Source organism: Delphinapterus leucas, chromosome 3 (assembly GCF_059928025.1).
Source record: "Delphinapterus leucas isolate spDelLeu-1000000601 "Yukka" chromosome 3, BTC_Dleu_Yukka2, whole genome shotgun sequence".
NCBI lineage: Eukaryota > Metazoa > Chordata > Mammalia > Artiodactyla > Monodontidae > Delphinapterus > Delphinapterus leucas.
The window spans coordinates 159,245,383-159,264,710 of NC_143131.1; the positions used below are offsets into that span (position 1 = coordinate 159,245,383).

The window sequence follows — 19,328 nt, forward strand, 5'->3', positions numbered from 1 at the left end:
CCCGGAGAAGAGCTTTCCAGTCCCTTGCCTTTGAGCAAGGGTCCAATGGCTGGTGCTCTGGGAGAAACCTGGAAGAGGAGGGCTGAGGGTCACTGCATTCAGTCATACAGTCATGGATCAACCCCATTTTCATACAGCTCCCATGTCTTCAGCTGTGCCCCCAGCTCAGACATGCTGTTTTTTTTTAACACCTTTATTGGAGTATAATTGCTTTACATTGTTGTGTTAGTTGCTGCTGTATAACAAAGTGAATCAGCTGTATGTATACATATATCCCCATATCCCCTCCCTCTTGTGTCTCCCTCTCACCTTCTCTATCCCACCCCTCTAGGTGGTCACAAAGCATGAGCTGATCTCCCTGTGCTATGTGGCTGCTTCCCACTAGCTATCTATTTTACATTTGGTAGTGTATATAAGACACCCTGTTTCTTATTACCAGAGAATAAAACCCAGACTTCTGTCTTTCCCAGCTGTTTTCTGCCCTTTCGCCTGCCACGTCCTCACATGAGCCTGACTGACGAGCAAAGGGTGGGAGCCCTGCAAGGGGGAGCCATCAGAGTCCTCCTATGGGGGTTTTCAAACGACTTGAGACAGAGGGTCACTCCCCATGGGTGGTGGAAGAGCAGAAGGTGACATGGAGAGAAGGAAGCTGACACAGAGGAATGGGATGGGTAGAGAGCTTGCCTCTGGCTTTCAAGGCCTCAGCCTGGCTCTCAAGCCTGCAGTACTGAAGCCAGCTCTACCCCTGCTCTCCCTCAGGTGCAACAATGCAGGAAACTCCCCCAAATTGTCCCCATTGGTTTAAGTGCAATGTGGCTTTCTATAACACACAACTAAAACAGTCCTAACTTGAATCCTTTGGCACATCTCTGGTCCTGGTAAGGGCTGGGAGAAGAGAGAGGAGGGGTTAACGGACTGTGGGGAGAGCAGGCAAAGTCGAGGGAGGGGGCCGAAAGCAGCCAGAATGAGAACACTCACATACCCCGTGTGTAAGGTCGGCACCCCGCGTTTGGTACTTTGCTCCTTGAGTCCTCGCAGCGCCCCCATCAGGTTGGGGTCACCACCGATGCCCATTCCCCATTGAACTGAGGCTCTCTAATCCCTTGCCCAGAGGAGCACAACTAAGTGGAGAGCCTGACTGGAACCCAGGTGAAGAGGCCCACATGGGATGGGGAGGTGGGCAGTGTCTGCCAGCAGCAGCATCAAGGGCAGGGAAGGGCAGCCAGAAACGCTCTAATGAGCCTTGGCAGAAGCATGAGCAGGCCAAGGGCAGAAGTCCCCAGCCAAGAACCAAGCCAGGTTTTTCTCTCTGACTACTCCTCCTCTCTCACCCCTACATCCTACCTGTAAGACCTGACAATTCCACCTCTTGAACAGTTTTTTTTTTTCCTTTACATCAAGTTTGTTTTGTATAATTTACACACATTAGAAGTCATCCTTTCTTAGGTGCACAATTCTGAGTTTTGACACATATATAGTCATATGAGGACCACCATAATTAAAATACAACAGAGTATGCCCATCATCCCAAAAAATTCACTCATGGCCCCTGGGAGTCATTCCCCTCCCCACACTTGACCTTTGGCAACCACTGATGTGACTCTGCTTTTTCCAGAAGGTCATATAAATGGAATCATGTATAGTTTTATGTTTGGCTTCTTTCACTTACCATGTTTTTAATACTTATCCATGCTGTGCTGTGCACTCGCCACCAGGCCAGTCCTTTCTGTGTCAGGTAATATCCTATTGCATGGATGTACCACAGTTTGTCTTTCCATTCACTGAATTATGGACACATGGGTTGTTTCTAGTTTTTAACTGTTTTGAGTAAGGCTGGTATGAACATTCACGTAAGCTCTTTGTGTGAACATGCTTTTATTTCTCTAGGGTATATATCGAGGAATGGGATTGCTGGGTGGTATGACAGCTATGTGTTTAATGTTATCTGAAACTATCAAACTATTTCCAAAGTGGATAAACCATTTTGCTTTTCCACCAGCAGTGTATGGGAGTTCCATTTGCTCCACGTCACCATCAACACTTGCTATTGTCTTTTTTCATACAGCCATCCTAGTGGGGTGTGTAGTGATAGTGGGTTGTAATTTAATTTGAATTTCCCTAAAGTCTTGAAACAGTTTTAAAATCAGATCCTTCCTTTTGACACCTGCTGCCTTGGCCCCAGACCAGACCTCATCTTCTCTTACAGGGACCTTTGCAATAGCTCCCTAATTGGTCTTGTGGTCTTAAGCCCCTCATCCCTGAAACTTCATGTGCCCTAGTGATCTTTCCAAAATAAACATCTAATCACTCTGCTCACTTCCTTTCTTAATACTCCACAACAGTTGCCCTTTACCTCCACAGCCAGGTCTCCACCCTGCGATGCCTCAAGGCCTATTAGGTAAGGGGTGAGTGAAGTTGCAGGCAGATGTGGATAATAGGGAGTTGTGGAGACTGTGGTGAACTAGGGGTCTCACCTAAAGGGGCAGCTGCCACTCAGTTCCAGCTGACTACTATGCGAATGTGGGCCCCATGTTGCCAGAGCTTTAACTATTCAAGAGAAACCAACAATTGAGTGTTTCCAAGGTGAAAGCTCCCAATTTTTAAATGTTGGCAACTAAAAAACTTAAAAAACAAAGAAACAAACAACTCTCAGGGTTAAACAAGGCATATCAGTGAGCTGAAGCCAGCCTATGGGCCTCCGGTCAGCTGTGCCAGTCCACGCACCTCAAAGCCCTCAAAACTCTCCAGTCCCCCTTCTCCATCTCCAGCAAGACTAGGTGATATGTGTTCCTGAATATAGCATGCATGTCCTCACTTCTGAACCTCTGGGTCTGAGTGCACTTTCTGCCTAAAGCACTGGCCCAGAACATTCCTGCTGGCTTTCCAGCCTCAGCTGGGGCTTCCTCCTGTCCAGGAGGCCTTCTTCAACTGCTCCTCTCCACCTGCCAGGCTAGATCAGCTGTCAGTGCTCATGTGTTCCCCCTTCCCCCACCCCTGCAGTTCTCACCACACTTGTGACAGGATCTTCTCTCTTGTTGGCCTCAACTGGAATCCTGTGCACTCTTCCAAGCACAGACCAGCTCCCTGGCCCCCACCCTGTAACCTCAGCTCTATGTCCATAAATGTTCCCTGTACTTCATAAGCCAGAAAAAGCAGAATCCTTTCAGAAAACTCAGCAGGAAATGCATATAGGTTTGTATGTGTGTACAATGATTTTTGGTACTCACTTTCCATGGGGTGAGTGCTGCAAAGTCGGGGCTGGATTGTGTGTGAGAATGGATGCTCCTTCCTAATCTGAGGAGAAGCACCCATGAGTGCTCCATCGTAAAACCACAGCTCCGACGGTCTCCCATAATCCTTGATGGTGGCAATTTTTGCTCCCTGTTTTCTGTTGTGCACCTGGGGCAGGTGGCAGTAAGGTTGAGTGTGGGCAGGAGCCTATCAGGTGGGCCCTCCTCAATCAGGCAACACTCAGGAGTTACAATTTCAAGCAGGGATGGGCCATACTCAGTTTTAGAAAACTTGTTCTGGTAGCCAAGGTAGGGGGTGGCCTAAGGGGGACACCGCACCTGGATCCCTTCCTCTACCCTACCTCTCTTCTGAGGTCCTGGTGCCCCCAGCCTGGCCATGGGTCACAGGCTTGCCAGCTTCCCCCAGTTCTGCCACCCTGCTCCATGCCCCTCAGCCCCTTAACCTCCCCCCTCTGCAGAGTCCTGCTCCTTCCCCCAAGTTTGGCCCCTGCCCTGGCCACCCTGTGGTCCTGGCCACCCTGTGAGGGCTGTTCCTCCTTCACAGTCCACCAGTCTCCCCATCTGCAAAGTCCAATTCCCCTCACCCCATCCACGGACCTCTGAGCTTTTCCCCACTGTGTCCAGCGTCCTTGCCTCACTTCCAGCCTTGCTCATCCAAACACAGATCCGACGACACCTCTCCCATCATTTCACATGACTCCAGACATGCTGGAACCAGATCCAGAGGCTAGAGGGCTGTGGGAGATGCCTCAAAAGAAGGTCAGTGTCTATATGTCAATGCTACTCTCTCTCTTCGTCCCAGCTTACCCTTCCTCTTCCCCGTGTCCTCAAGTCCATTCTCTACGTCTGCGTGTTTAATCCTGTCCTGCCCCTAGGTTCATCAGAACCATTTTTTTTAAAGATTCCATTCACTTTGTTATACAGCAGAAACTAACACAACATTGTAAAGCAATTATACTCCAATAAAGATGTTTAAAAAATAAATAAATGAAGTGATCAGGATAAGGGAAAAAAAAAAGGTCAGTGTCAACAAACCCCAGGTCCTAGGGTCCCTCAGCACTGCATTCCCTTCCCTCCATTTACGACTCTGCCATTCTCCTCTGAGACAGAAGCTTGAACTAGGCCCCAGGCGCACCAGCCTGTTCTCTCCTGCCCTGTCGCTGACCTGCCGAGGATACTTGTCTGCACATGGCCACCTCCTCGCATCTCCGTCCCCGACTTCTGGGAGCACCCCTACAAACTCGTTCACGGTGAGCAGAGGAATCCAAGGTCCTCTCCTCTCGTCCCCACTCCCTCGCCGCCTCCGCCTCCCGGTCCTGAACGCCAAGGCCCCAGCTTCCCCTCGCCCTGGCCCTCGCCCTCACCCTCACCCTCACCCCGGGTTTCCCCCAAATGGACCGGCTCCGTCTCCCTCCAGGCCGATTCGCCGCTGCCAGTCTGCACCTGCAGCCCTGTGGCCTGGCTTTCGGTCCCGCCAGCCCGCCCTCTCCGCCGTCTCCCGGCTCCGTGTTCGGCCGCCGCGCCGTGGGCCCCTGTGGGGGAAACGAGCTCAGCTAGCTCGCCCAACGGTGCCTGCGTCAATAAGGCGCGGATCCGATCTGCTGCGCTACCTTCGAGCGCCGCTCACCAGTCACTGAGGGCCCTGGCTCCGCCGGCCGCCCCGCCCGAGCCGCCCGGCAGTAGTTCGTCCCCACCACCCCGCGCGCGATTGGCTGCACCAGTCCGGATTACCGCGCGCCGATTGGTCGGCGCGCGGGTCGGTCAGGCCGAGCGCCGCTGCGGCGGCGGCGGCGGAGGAGAAGGGAGCCAGACCGGAAGGGATCTAAGCGCTCCGGCGCCCCTCACACCCACTGCGGCGGCGGCGGCGGCGGCGGCGGCGGCGGCGACGGCGGCGGGGCGGAGCGGAGCAGAGCGGGGCGGGGCGACCGGCCGAGCCCCGGGCAGCGGAGCCGCGAGCCGCCAGCGCGCAGCGCCGCCAGTCCGCCCGCCTGCCCTCTCCTCTTGGCGCGGCGGCGGGGAGGCGAGGTGAGCCCGGCGGGCGGGTTAGGCCCAGCGGGGACTCTCGGGCCGAGCCTCGCTGGGGAGGGACGGCGGGAGGGCCGCGCGGCCGGGATCCGCGGGGAAGGGGGAGCGCGGGGCTGGAGGACCGGGTTCTGTGGGGCCGACCGGGGTCTGCGGGGTGCTGGTGACCCCGGCCGCAGCCCCTCGTCCCCCGGGCTGCCGCAGTCACCCCTCCCGCCCGGCTGTCAGCACCCCAAAGCTGAGGGCCCGCTCCCTAGTCTGGCCTTGGCAGACCTACCGTAGGGTCTGTGGGCGCCCCCCCCCCCCCGATTGTTTGGCACACAGCAGCACACCTGCTCCGGGATGCTCAGAAGCCTGGGATTTGGTTCCTGCGACCTTAGCAAAGGCACTGACACTTGATGTTTCTCGGTTTTCCCCTCAGCAAAGTGGGAGAAATGTCTGCCCTTTGGGACAGTGTTGTTGTCAGGCTATATGAATGTGTGTGAAAGCGCCTGGGCAGGAGCCCAGTGCACATTTGTGAAAAATTGGGCGGCATACTGCTCCTTGCTGGTTTGAGTGTGGCAGGAACCCCCTCCCCATTCGCCCATAGTCCCCCATACTAACGCGGCTCCAATGCCTTGTCATTGCACACTCGGTGCCCAGCAACGCCAGAGCGGGCCCTGCCCAACCCACCCCGCCAACCCCCCACCACTCCCCCAACCCAGAGCACTGTTCTCCTGTCCCACCCACCTTACTTGCCTTGAACGCTGTTTACCTCAGGACCTTTGCACTTGCTGTGTCCAGTGATTGGAGTTGTCTCCTGGATCTTTGCACAGCTGATTCCTTCTGGTTCTTCTTCTGGTCAGATGTCTCACTTTACACAATGCCTTCCTTGACCACCCTCTTTCTTCCCTTAGTAATTCTTTCTCATTATGTTGTTTAATTTTCTTCCTAGTATCTGGTTTGAAACTATTCTATTGATTTGCCTGTTTATTTTCTGTCTCTCCCACTAGGATGTAGCTTTATGAAAACAGGTAGTTGTCTGATTTGTCCACTGCTTTATCCCCAGTGCTTAGAAAGCACACAGTAAGTACTCAGTAATATCAGTCCAGTGAATGAATGAACGACCCTGCCCGCCTGTTGCTTTTCCTTTATGTTTGTTTAGTGACTTCTGACTAACTTGTGAAACTAGTATGCAGATGGAAACTTGCTTTCATTTTGTGAAACATTTTAATGTCCTTGACCCCTTTATTTGGTAACTGTCAGAACAAGCTGTGATATAAAATCTTACATTTTTGTAATGTTTTAGCTGTAACTTCCTTCCACACATTCAGGAGACATTTACTGAATTCTACATTATCTAGGTCAGGCTTTCTGCTCGGCCCTGGGGACACAAAGGCAATAGCAACAGGGTCCCTTCCTCCAGAGAGCCCAAGAGCCCAGTAGGGAAGGCAGACATGTAGAGAGTATTAGGACAGCTGGCTGTAGAGGGGGGGCTGTGCCTTGGAAACTTGGAGGAGGTGATGGCTGGTGCTGGAGTTGAGCCTTGAATGGTGATGAGAAACTTGTCAGGTGGGGGAGGCAAGAAGTGGGAAAGGGCAGGGTGAAGGAAGAACTTTAGATCAATGTGGGGTCAAAATCAGCCTGTTGGGCCAGGTGTAAGAGAGCTTGGAGTAGTGGGGACCCCGGAGAACCAGACCCAGCTCACCCAGCAATTTTTAGAAAGAAGTCAGGACTCGACATTTGTATCTACACTCTCTTGATTTTGAAATGTTGGCAGTAGCTAATTTTAAAATGTTTTAAATGCCGTGAAACAAGCAAAATACAGACCTCATTCAGCTTTGTTGCAGGATTGTCGACCTCCAGTGCAGGTTGTATAGGAGGGAAGAGTTGCAATGAGCTGGAAAGGTAGCCCAAGGCCAGAGGAGCTAGGCCCTATTTGTCCAGGTATTCTCATTTAATTGTCACTGGAGCTCTGTGATAGCAGCTATGAAGCCCATTTCTGCAGAGGAGGAAACAGAGGCTCCCGGAGTTTCAGCAGTCTTGTTTCATAGCAAGCAGCTGGAAAGTGAAATTTGAACCCAGGTATCCCCCAGATCAGCATTCTTTCCTGGGTCCCTCAGCTCTGAGTATTCTCTTTTGGCTCTTCATTTGTTCTGGAAGAACAACATCCAATTTAGATAATGTTTCCCTTCATTTAACCCTTTTTTTTCCCCTTCAAAAGGATTCTGCAGGGTTAAAAATAATACTATTTTGGCATAGTCTTCTCTGAAAAGTTTTGATTCTCCTGAGTCTCCTGAGGAGAATCCACTCCTGAGGATTTAATTTTTAGGATACCACTTTAAATAATTTGTTGACAGATTAAAATGTGTTTATTTGGCCTCCCTAAATAAATGTTAGAGGATATACCTCAATTTGTCTATTTAAAATCAAATTTCTTAATTTTCTGGATAGAGAAAAGTGCCAGATGAAGCAATTAACAGTGAGTAAACCAATTTATTTCATGATGCCTAAGGTAAAACAAAACCACATTTTTTTCTTAAGACTATTGATTTGGCAGTAGGGCAGCTATTTCCAATCTAAATATGTAGTTATACTTGGTTAAGAAGGTGACATTTTTACATAATTTTCCCTAAGAATTAAGGAAAATTAAATTTGTATTTGGCCTTCTGTGATTGTATGAACTAGTTTCAACATCAGTCTTTATTTTAACTGTTTATTATGAGGAATTTCAAACATATACGGAAGTAGACAGAGTAGTATCTGGCTTTAACAATTACCAACTCATGGCCAATCTTGTTTGTCCCTAATCCCATCCATACACCTCACCCCACCTATTATTTTCAAGCAAATCCTAACTATGATGTCATTTCATCCATGAATTTTTCAGTTTATGTTCTAAAAGACAAGGAGTCTTTTAAACTTTGAAAAGCAATAATTCCTTAATATCATCAAATAGCCAGTCAGCATTCAAATTTCTAGTTGTCTCATAAATTTTATAGTTTCTTTAATAGTTTCTTCATTGGAATCAGGATCCAGATAAGGTCCATACATTGTGATAAGTTCATATGTCTTTTAAATTTCTTTTAATCTGTAGATCCCCCTTTATTTCTTTTTTTCTTTTCCTTGTAGTTTATTTGTTGAAGCAATAGCTTTTCCATTATTGGGATTTTACTGATTGTACCTCTCCAATGTAATTTCTTGTTTCTCTGTATTTCTTGAAAAGTTGTAGTTGGATCTAGGTGAGGTTTGGTTGGATCCAGGGTGCCTTCCTAAGGGAGTGCACGCTTCCTCTAGAGGCAAGTAGTCCTGGTTGGCTCACACTATGATGTTAGCCGCTGTTGATGCTCAGTGCCTGGACCCATTGATTCATTAAGAGGGCATATTATTTCGGGGACAAGTTTGTATATCTTTTGCCCAGCAAGGACTGTGGATCTTTTCACATTTTTTATTGGCCTTTGGATTGCCAGTTAAAGTATTGTTAAAAGGTGCCTCAAATCCTCTTTGGAAAATGTTGGGGTGTAAATTAATAGATATAAAAATAATGAGCGGGGCTTCCCTGGTGGCGCAGTGGTTGAGAGTCCGCCTGCCGATGCAGGGGACATGGGTTCGTGCCCCGGTCCAGGAGGATCCCACATGCCGTGGAGTGGCTGGGCCCGTGAGCCATGGCCACTGAGCCTGTGTGTCTGGAAGCCTGTGCTCCGCAACGGGAGAGGCCACAGCAGTGAGAGGCCTGCGTACTGCAAAAAAAAAAAAAAAAAAAAGAGCAAGAATTGTCTCCATTTTAGCATAGGAATTCCTTACAGCTAAGGAAATTTACTAAACATTTGATGGTGAAATTCAACAGATTTGATTTTATTTAATGTCATTTGGTTTCTTGGTTCTTTTTTTGTTTTTGGATTCTATAAAGTATTCTACTCCTTTTTTCTCCCCAGCTAATTTTGCCTTAGACCCTTTCTTAAGCAAAGACTACATACACTGAAACATTTCAGGAATACTAAAAATAGATTCTAAGGATATATGGATTACAAATGAGGCAGTTTTTTTTCCCCCTTAAAAGAGAGGCATTGGGCTTCCCTGGTGGTGCAACAGTCATTGAGAGTCCGCCTGCCGATGCAGGGGACACGGGTTCATGCCCTGGTCTGGGAGGATCCCACATGCCGCAGAGCGGCTGGGCCCGTGAGCCGTGGCCGCTGAGCCTGCGCATCCGGAGCCTGTGCTCCGCAACGGGAGAGGCCACGGCAATGAGAGGCCCGCGTACCGCAAAAAAAAAAAAAAAAAAAAGAGAGGCATTAATATTAACTCTCATTATGTTAAACGGGTTCTTGCCTGTTGTGAAGTTGTTATTTGAATATTTCTATAACTGAATTATTTGGCTATTAGGAGAATGAACAGTGTGAAAACCACCTGTTACTTTGTCTTTCCATAGGCCAGTGTAGGAAAAACTTGGGGATTCGTTTTAAAAACATATGGTTTTTTTAGAACAATTTGTTTAAAAAAACATATCTCCACTCCCCTACAATGATTTTAAGAGAAAGAATAATTGAGAATGATTGCTTTTAAAAAACTCCTTTTCCTTAAAAAAGAAAAAAATATATATATACACACACATAAACATACACACACATGTATTTCTACAGAACTGTAAATGATTTAATTTGTTTGACTATTTAAATATTGTATATCTAAACTGATGCTGCTACTAGTTTGATTTCAGCATATCTAAGCATGAGGGTGCAACCCAGGTAGTAGATCCTCCAGCTCTGATTCTAGAATCAAATCCATTTTTCCGGGCTTCCCTGGTGGCGCAGTGGTTGAGAGTCCGCCTGCTGATGCAGGGGACACGGGTTCGTGCCCCGGTCTGGGAAAATCCCACATGCCGCGGAGCGGCTGGGCCCATGAGCCATGGCTGCTGAGCCTGCGCGTCCAGAACCTGTGCTCTGCAACAGGAGAGGCCACAACAGTGAGAGGCCCGCGTACCGAAAAAAAGAAAATCCATTTTTCCAATTCTTAACTCTCAGAAACATAACTACTATTATATGTTGGAAAGTGGGTGTCTTCTAAAAATTTCCTGAGAAGATGGCAGAGTAGAAGGACGTGTGCTCACTCCCTCTAGCAAGAGCACTGGGATCACAACTAACTGCTGAACAGTCATTGACAGGAGGACAGTGGAACTCACCAAAAAAGATACCCCACATCCGAAGACAAAGGAGAAGCCACAGTGAGATGGTAGGAGGGGTGCAATCACAATAAAATCAAATCCCGTAACTGCTGGGTGGGTGACTCACAAACCGGAGAACAATTATACCACAGAAGTCCACCCACGGGAGTGAAGGTTCTGAGCCCAACATCAGGCTTTCTAACCTGGTGGTCCGGCAACAGGAGGAGGAATTCCCAGAGAATCAGACTTTGAAGGCTACCGGGATTTGATTGCAGCACTTCAACAGGACTGGGGGAAACAGAGACTCCACTCTTGGAGGACACACACAAAGTAGTGTGTGCATCAAGACCCAGGGGGAAGAAGCAATGACCCTAGAGCAGACTGAACGAGACCTACCTGCTAGTGTTGGAGGGTCTCCTGCAGAGGCAGTGAGCAGCTTTGGCTCACCACAGGGACAAGGACCTGGCAGCAGAAGTTCAAGCCCGTAGGTTCCAGTGCTGGGTTGCCTCAGGCCAAACAACTAATAGGGAGGGAACTCAGCCCCATCCATCAAGCAGATTAAAGTTTTACTGAGCTCTGCCCACCAGAGCAACACCCAGCTCTACCCACCACCAGTCCCTCCCATCAGGAAGCTTGCACAAGCCTCTTAGATAATCTCATCCACCAGAGCGCAGACAGCAGAAGCAAGAAGAACTACAATCCTGCAGCCTGTGGAACATAAACCACATTCACAGAAAGGCAGACAAAATGAAAAGGCAGAGGACTGTGTACCAGGTGAAGGAACAAGGTAAAACCCCAGAAAAACAACTAAGTGAAGTGGAGATAGGCAACTTCCAGAAAAAGAAATCAGAATAACGATAGTGAAGATGATCCAGGAGCTCTGAAAAAGAATGGAGGCAAAGATCGAGAAGATGCAAGAAATGTGTAACAAAGACCTAGAAGAATTAAAGAGCAAACACCTTGAAGAATTAAAGAACAAACAAACAGAGATGAACAATACAGTAACTGAAATGAAAAATGCACTAGGAGGAATCAATAGCAGAAAACTAAGGCAGTAGAATGGATCGGTGACCTGAAAGATAGAATGATGGAATTCACTGCCACAGAACAGAATGAAGAAAAGAGAATGAAAATAAATGAAGACAGCCTAAGAGACCTCTGGGACATTAAACGCACCAACATTCGCATTATAGGGGTCCCAGAAGGGGAAGAAAGAGGGAAAGGACCTGAGAAAATATTTGAAGAGATTATAGTCAAAAACTTCCCGAACATGGGAAAGGAAATAGCCATCCAAGTCCAGGAAGTGCAGAGAGTCCCAGGCAGGGTAAACCCAAGGAGAAACACGCTGAGACACATAGTAATCAAACTGACAAAAATTAAAGACAAAGAAAAATTATTAAAAGCAACAAGGAAAAAACGACAAATAACATATAAGGGAACTCCCATAAGGTTAACAGCTGATTTCTCAGCAGAAACTCTACAAGCCAGAAGGGAGTGGCACAATATATTTAAAGTGATGAAACGGAAGAACCTACAACCAAGATTACTTTACCCAGCAAGGATCTCATTCAGATTTGATGGAGAAATCAAAAACTTTACAGACAAGCAAAAGCTAAGAGAATTCAGCACCACCAGACCAGCTTTGTAACAGATGCTAAAGTAACTCCTCTAACTGGGAAACACAAGATAAGAAAAGGACCTACAAAAACAAACCCAAAACGGTTAAGAAAATGGTAATAGCAGCATACATATCGATAATTACCTTAAATGTGAATGGATTAAATGCCCCAACCAAAAGACACAGTCTCGCTGAATGGATACAAAAACAAGACCCATATATATGCTGTCTACAAGAGAACCACTTCAGACCTAGGGACACATACAGACTGAAAGTGAGGGGATGGAAAAAGATGTTCCATGCAGATGGAAATCAAAAGAAAGCTGGAGTAGCAATACTCATATCAGATAAAATAGACTTTAAAATGAAGCATGTTATAAGAGACAAGGAAGGACACTACATAATGATCAAGGGGTCAATCCAAGAAGAAGGTATAACAATTACATATACACCCAACATTGGAGCACCTCAATACATAAGGCAAATGCTAACAGCTATGAAAGAGGAAATCAACAGGAAGACAATAATAGTGGGGGCCTTTAGCACCTCACTTACACCAATGGGCAGATCATCCAGACAGAAAATGAATACAGAAACACAAGCTTTAAATGACACAATAGACCAGATATATTTAATTGATATTTATAAGACATTGCATCTAAAACAGCAGATTACACTTCTTCTCAAGTGCACACAGAGCATTCTCCAGGATAGATCATATATTGGTTCACAAATCAAGCCTTGGTAAATTAAAAAAACTGAAATCATATCAAGCATCTTTTCTGACCACAACAATATGAGATTAGAAATAAATTACAGGGAAAACAACATAAAAAACACAAACACATGGAGGCTAAACAATACATTACTAAATAACCAAGAGATAACTGAAGAAATCAAAAAATACCTAGAAACAAATGACAATGAAAATACAACGATCCAAAACCTATGGGATGCAGCAAAAGCAGTTCTAAGAGGGAAGTTTATAGCAATACAATCCTACCTCAAGAAACAAGAAACATCTCAAATAAACAACCTAACCTTACACCTAAAGCAATTAAAGAAGAACAAACAGAACCCAAAGTTAGTAGAAGGAAAGAAATCATAAAAATCAAAGCAGAAATAAATGAAATAGAGATGAAGAAAACAATTGCAAAAAATCAATGAAACTAAAAGCTGGTTCTTTGAGAAGATAAACAAAATTGATAAACCTTTAGCCAGAGTCATCAAGAAAAAGAGGGAGAGGACTGAAAGCAATAAAATTAGAAATGAAAAAGGAGAAGTTACAACAGGCATCGCAGAAATGCAAAGCATCATAAGAGACTACTACAAGCAACTCTACGCCACTAAAATGGACAACCTGGAAGAAGTGGACAAATTCTTAGAAAGGTATAACCTTCCAAGACTGAACCAGGAAGAAATAGAAAATATGAACAGACCAATCACAAGTAATGAAATTGAAACTGTGATTAAAAATCTTCCAACAGGGCTTCCCTGGTGGCGCAGTGGTTGAGAGTCTGCCTGCTGATGCAGGGGACACGGGTTCATGCCCCGGTCCGGGAAGATCCCACATGCCACGGAGCGGCTGCGCCCGTGAGCCATGGCCACTGAGGCTGCATGTCCAGAGCCTGTTGCTCCGCAACGGGAGAGGCCACGGCAGTGAGAGGCCCGCGTACTGCAAAAAAAAAAAAAAAATCTTCCAACAGACAAAAGTCGAGGACCAGGTGGCTTCACACGTGAATTCTATCAAACATTTAGAGAAGAGCTAACACCCATCCTTCTCAAACTCTTCCAAAAAAATGCAGAGGAAGGAACAATCCCAAACTCATTCTATTAGGCCACCATCATCCTGATACCAAAACTAGACTAAGGTACTACAAAAAAAGAAAATTACAGACCAATATCACTGATGAATATAGATGCAAAAATCCTCAACAAAATACTAGCAAACAAAATCCAACAGCAGTTAAAAGGATCATACACCATGATCAAGTGGGATTTATCCCAGGGATGCAAGGATTCTTCAATATATGCAAGTCAATCAATGTGATACACTATATTAACAAATTAAAGAATAAAAACCATATGATCATCTCAATAGATGCAGAGAAAGCTTTCGACAAAATTCAACACCAATTTATGATAAAAAAAACTCTCCAGTAAGTGGGCATAGAGGGAACCTACCTCAACATAATAAAGGCCATATGGGACAAACTCACAGCAAACATCATTCTCAGTGGTGAAAAACTGAAAGCATTTCCTCTAAGATCAGGAACAAGACAAGGATATCCACTCTCGCCACTTTTATTCAACATAGTTTTGGAAGTCCTAGCCACAGCAATCAGAGAGGAAAAAGAAATAAAAGGAATACAAGTTGGAAAAGAAGTAAAACTGTCATTGTTTGCAGATGACATGATACTATATGTAGAGAACCCTAAAGATGCCGCCAGAACTCTACTAGAGCTAATCAATGAATTTGGTAAAGTTGCAGGATACAAAATTAATGCACAGAAATCTCTTGCATTTCTATACACTAACAATGAAAGATAAGAAAGAAATTAAGGAAATAGCCCCATTCACCATTGCAACAAAAAGAGTAAAATACCTAGGAATAAACCTACCTAAGGTGGTAAAAGACCTGTACTCAGAAAACTGTAAAACACTGATGAAAGAAATCAAAGATGACACAAACAAATGGAGAGATATACCATGTTCTTGGATGGGAAGAATCAATATTGTGAAAATGACTATGCTACCCAAAGCTATCTACAGATTCAATGCAATCCCTATTAAACTACCACTGGCATTTTTCACAAAACTAGAACAAAAAATTTCACAATTTGTATGGAAACACAAAAGACCCCGAATAGCCAAAACAATCTTGAGAAGAAAAAACAGAGCTGGAGGAATCAGGCTCCCTGACTTCAGACTATACTACAAAGCTACAGTAATCAAGACAGTATGGTACTGGCACCAAAACAGAAATATAGATCAATGGAACAGGATAGAAAGCCCAGAGATAAACCCACACACATATGGTCACCTTATCTTTGATAAAGGAGGCAAGAATATACAATGGAGAAAAGACAGCCTGTTCAATAAGTGGTTCTGGGCAAACTGGACAGCTACATGTAAAAGAATGAAATTAGAACACCCCCTAACACCATACACAAAAATAAACTCAAAATGGATTAAAGACCTAAATGTAAGACCAGACACTATGAAACTCTTAGAGGAAAACATAGGCAGAATACTCTTTGACTTAAATCACAGCAAGATCTTTTCTGACCAACCTCTCAGATTAATGGAAATAAAAACAAAAATAAACAAATGGGACCAAATGAAATTTAAAAGCTTTTGCACAGCAAAGGAAACTATAAACAAGACGAAAAGACAACCCTCAGAATGGGAGAAAATATTTGCAAACGAATCAACAAAGGATTATTCTCCAAAATATATAAACAGCTCATGCAACTCAATATTAAAAAAACAAACAACACAATAAAAAAATAGGCAGAGGACCTAAGTAGACATTTCTCCAAAGAAAATAAACAAATTGCCAACAAACACATGAAAGGGTGCTCAACATCACTAATTATTAGAGAAATGCAAATCAATACTACGATAAGGTATCACCTCACACCAGTTAGAATGGGCATCATCAGAAAATTTACAAGCAACAAATGCTGGAGAGGGTGTGTAGAAAAGGGAACCCTCTTGCACTGTTGGTGGGAATGTCAATTGATACAGCCACTATGGAGAGCAGTATGGAGGTTCCTTAACAAACTAAAAATAGAATTACCATATGACCCAGCAGTCCCACTACTGGGCATATACCCAGAGAAAAACATAATTCAAAAAGACACATGCACCTCAATGTTTATTCCAGCACAATTTACAATAGCCAGGTCATTGAAGCAACCTAAATGCCCATTGACAGACGAATGGATAAAGAAGATGTGGTACATATATACAATGGAAGGAACGAAATTGGGTCATTTGTAGAGACATGGATGGACATAGAGACTGTCGTACAGAGTGAAGTAAGTGAGAAAGAGGAAAACAAATATCGTATATTAACACATATATGTGGAATCTAGAAAAATGGTACAGATGAACCCGTTTGCAAGACAGAAATAGAGACACAGATGTAGAGAACAAATATATGGACACCAAGGGGGGAAAGCAGGGAGGGGGAGTGATGGTTGTGGGATGAACTGGAAGATTGTGATTGACATATATACACTAATATATATAAAATAGATAACTAATAAGAACATGCTGTATAAAAAAAAATTCAAAAATTTCCTGAAACATCATCTGCCTACCACACGCTAGAATGAAAAGTAAATTCTGTGCATTGCCTCCTGTCTATTGTGTCTTTCACTGAGGTGCTCACCAGTGTTAACCATGTCATCAGCTTTTGCACTTACCAGATTTTAATTCACATTTGCAGAATGCAGACATTTGTTGGGATAAGTAGAATGGGTGTCTTAAGGTCAGCTGACGTTGAGACCTTGCCCTGTGCTAGGCACTGTGCTAGTTTTCCTCTGAGGTTGATTCTGCAGTTATTCCCGTTCTACACATGAGTGTAATTGCTTGCCCAAGTTCACTCACCCAGATAAATGGCAGACCCACTGCTCTCTGACTCCAGAGTCCTAATCTTAGCCATTGCACGAAGCTGCCTTACCACATTTACTCTCCTGCTTAGTTTTGCCTTAACATATATTTCCTGAGCACCCACTGTGTACTTAGTAAAGGATTGAGAAATAGATCAGACACATTTTCTGCCCTTGAGGAGCTCACAGGTAGAAGTAGAGATAGACTTGCAATGCAAATGAATACATGATGTGGTGCCAAAAAAGGGACATGCCCTGCACAGTTTGAAAGGAAAGCCTATAGAGGAGAACTTGCAGGAGAAGCAGGTGCTTGCACTAGACTTTGGAGGATGAAGTTTGGCCAGGAGAGCAAAAGGGGGAGGGAAGTCATCTCAGGCAGATGGGACAGCTCAGGCAGAGACCTGAGGTATGCAGTAGCTGGGGTCTGCTGCTCCCAGGTGGTTTGATAGTGCCGAAGAGTGGGCCAGAGGCCCTGCAGAACTCCTCTGCTGTTATAAGAATTAGAATTTTACTGTCAAGGCAGTCAGTCACTACTGAAGGAATTTAAACAGGAGAGCAGTATGATCACTGCATATTTTCAACAAATCTCTTTTAATTCCTTATTTTGAAATAATTATAGATTCACAAGAGGTTGCAAGAATAGCAGAGAAGTCCTGTACACTCTTCACCCAGTTTCCACCAATGGTTGTATATTTATGTAACTATAGTATAATACCAGCATCAGGCAGTTAGCATTGGTACAATGCTTGTACAGTTCTATGTCATTTTATCACATGTGGAGGTTCATATAATCACCACCTTCGCCATCAAGATACAGAACTATTTCATCATCCCAAAGATCTCCCTTGTACTACCCGTTTATAACCACACCACCCGCCTTGCCCCCCACCATCCATAACCCCTGGTGACCACTAACCTGTTCTATATCTCTATAATATAGAGAATTTTCATTTCAAGAATGTTGTATAAATGGAATTATGTCCTATGGACCTTGTGAAATTGGCTTTTATCACTAAAAATTGTCACTAAAATTTCATAATACCCTTATGACCCACCCAAGTTGTAATGTATATCAGTAGTTCGATCATTTTTATTGCTGGGTGATGGTCCATGGTATTGACATACAGCAATTTGTTTAACCACCCACCCACTGAAGGACATCTGGATTGTTTCCAGTTTTGAACTATTACAAATATAGCTGCTATAAGCATTCATGTAAAGGTTTTCAAGTGGACAGATCTTTCTTTCTAATGTGGTATATATACAGTGGTTTGGAGGTATCAGGAATGGAGGCTGGGAGAGCACTTTGGCTATTGGTATGTCTGGGGAGCAATGAGGCCTTTACTCACAACACTGGGTATTGGGCATTGGGCCTGGAGATGGGGAGACTGACGACTACAAGGAGCCGGCAGGAAGAATCCTTGCTGGAGTCACTCACGTCCCTGTGAGTGACATAATAACCAATCCTGTATCATAGTATGTACTGTAACTTAAGAACTGATGTTCAGAAGAATGGCCCTGAGGTGCTGTGAAGATTTTGGTTATCCAAGAAAGATTAAGTTGTTGTGCTATGCTATTTTTAATATGAATTAAAGTAGGAAAAAACAATTTGATTAAAACTTTCAGCAGCAAGCATTGAAACAAAGAGGGTGATTGTGAAAATCTGCTTTTAATCACAGCAGTCAGTTAATTTAAATATTGAATGTCCTGGGTATTCTGAAACATTAGTGTGATTAAAGGTTTGAGTCTATGGATCACTGAATTATCTTCATCATCAGAAGAAAGTGTCTTAGTGGGGTGAAGACAACAAGATGAGATGTGAAGATCTGCGTTATTCTGGCCTGGTCTTGACCAGCCCTTGGACAGTCACTTTACTTTCTAGAGATATTACAGTAGCATATTGGGAAAAACATGGATATAGTAGTCAAATACACCTCAATTCAAATCCAGGCTGTGCCACTTTCCAGCTGAGAATTTGGGCAAGTTCCTTACTGTCTCCGAGTTGTTTCCTCATTTGCAGAGTGAGGACAGTACCACGCACCTCACAGGCTGTTAGGAGAAGGTGTATAACTGTGTACTCAGAGCCTGGCCCACTTGCCTTCCTGCCTCCAGTCTCATCTGCCTCAAATCCATTCTCTGTAAAGGTGTCAGAGTGACCATTTTGCAGCTTTTCATTTAAAAGTGTTTGTTTAGTTTTTAAAATGTGAAATATGTGCATAGTTTAAAAAAAAAAAGAACAGAAAGTTATAATGGCAAGAATGAAAGTCTCATTTCCCACTGTTTCTCTGCACTTGCTAGCATATTGTGTGTGTGTGTGTGTGCATGTGTTTGTGTGTTTTTCCATACATTGGAATTTACTGTATGCACTCTTCTTTAACTTGCTTTATTTCCTTATATATCTTAGACATCTTTCCATATCAATGCATAAAGTCCCTGCATTGTTTTTAATGGCTTTATTATACTTTTGTGCCGTAATTTATTCAGTCATTCCAAGGGTACTTTTTAGGTTATTTCTAGTTTTTTGCCTGTTACAAGCAGTGCTACAAACATCCTTGCACAAATATCTTTGAATATTTGTACACATGTATTTGTCAGATACATTTATAGAATTGTAGTTGCCAGGTTAGGAGTCTTGTGCATTAAAATTTTTCCTTAGGTATTACCTATTTTGTTTCCAA

At 44.5% G+C, this 19,328-nt stretch overlaps 1 protein-coding gene across 2 annotated transcripts in view; it reads left to right on the plus strand.

Moving 5' to 3' along the window:
- Nucleotides 1-5,103: 5,103 nt before the first annotated feature.
- The window catches only part of MAPK9 (mitogen-activated protein kinase 9), a 60,020-nt gene continuing 45,795 nt past the window's right edge, over nucleotides 5,104-19,328 (plus strand). Inside the window, exon 1 of one of the 2 annotated variants that reach the window (XM_022563316.3) lies at nucleotides 5,104-5,276. The gene's annotated coding sequence lies outside the window, so the exon portion shown is untranslated. The remainder of the gene's footprint in view (nucleotides 5,277-19,328) is intronic. The other variant, XM_022563314.3, reaches the window with a different exon arrangement.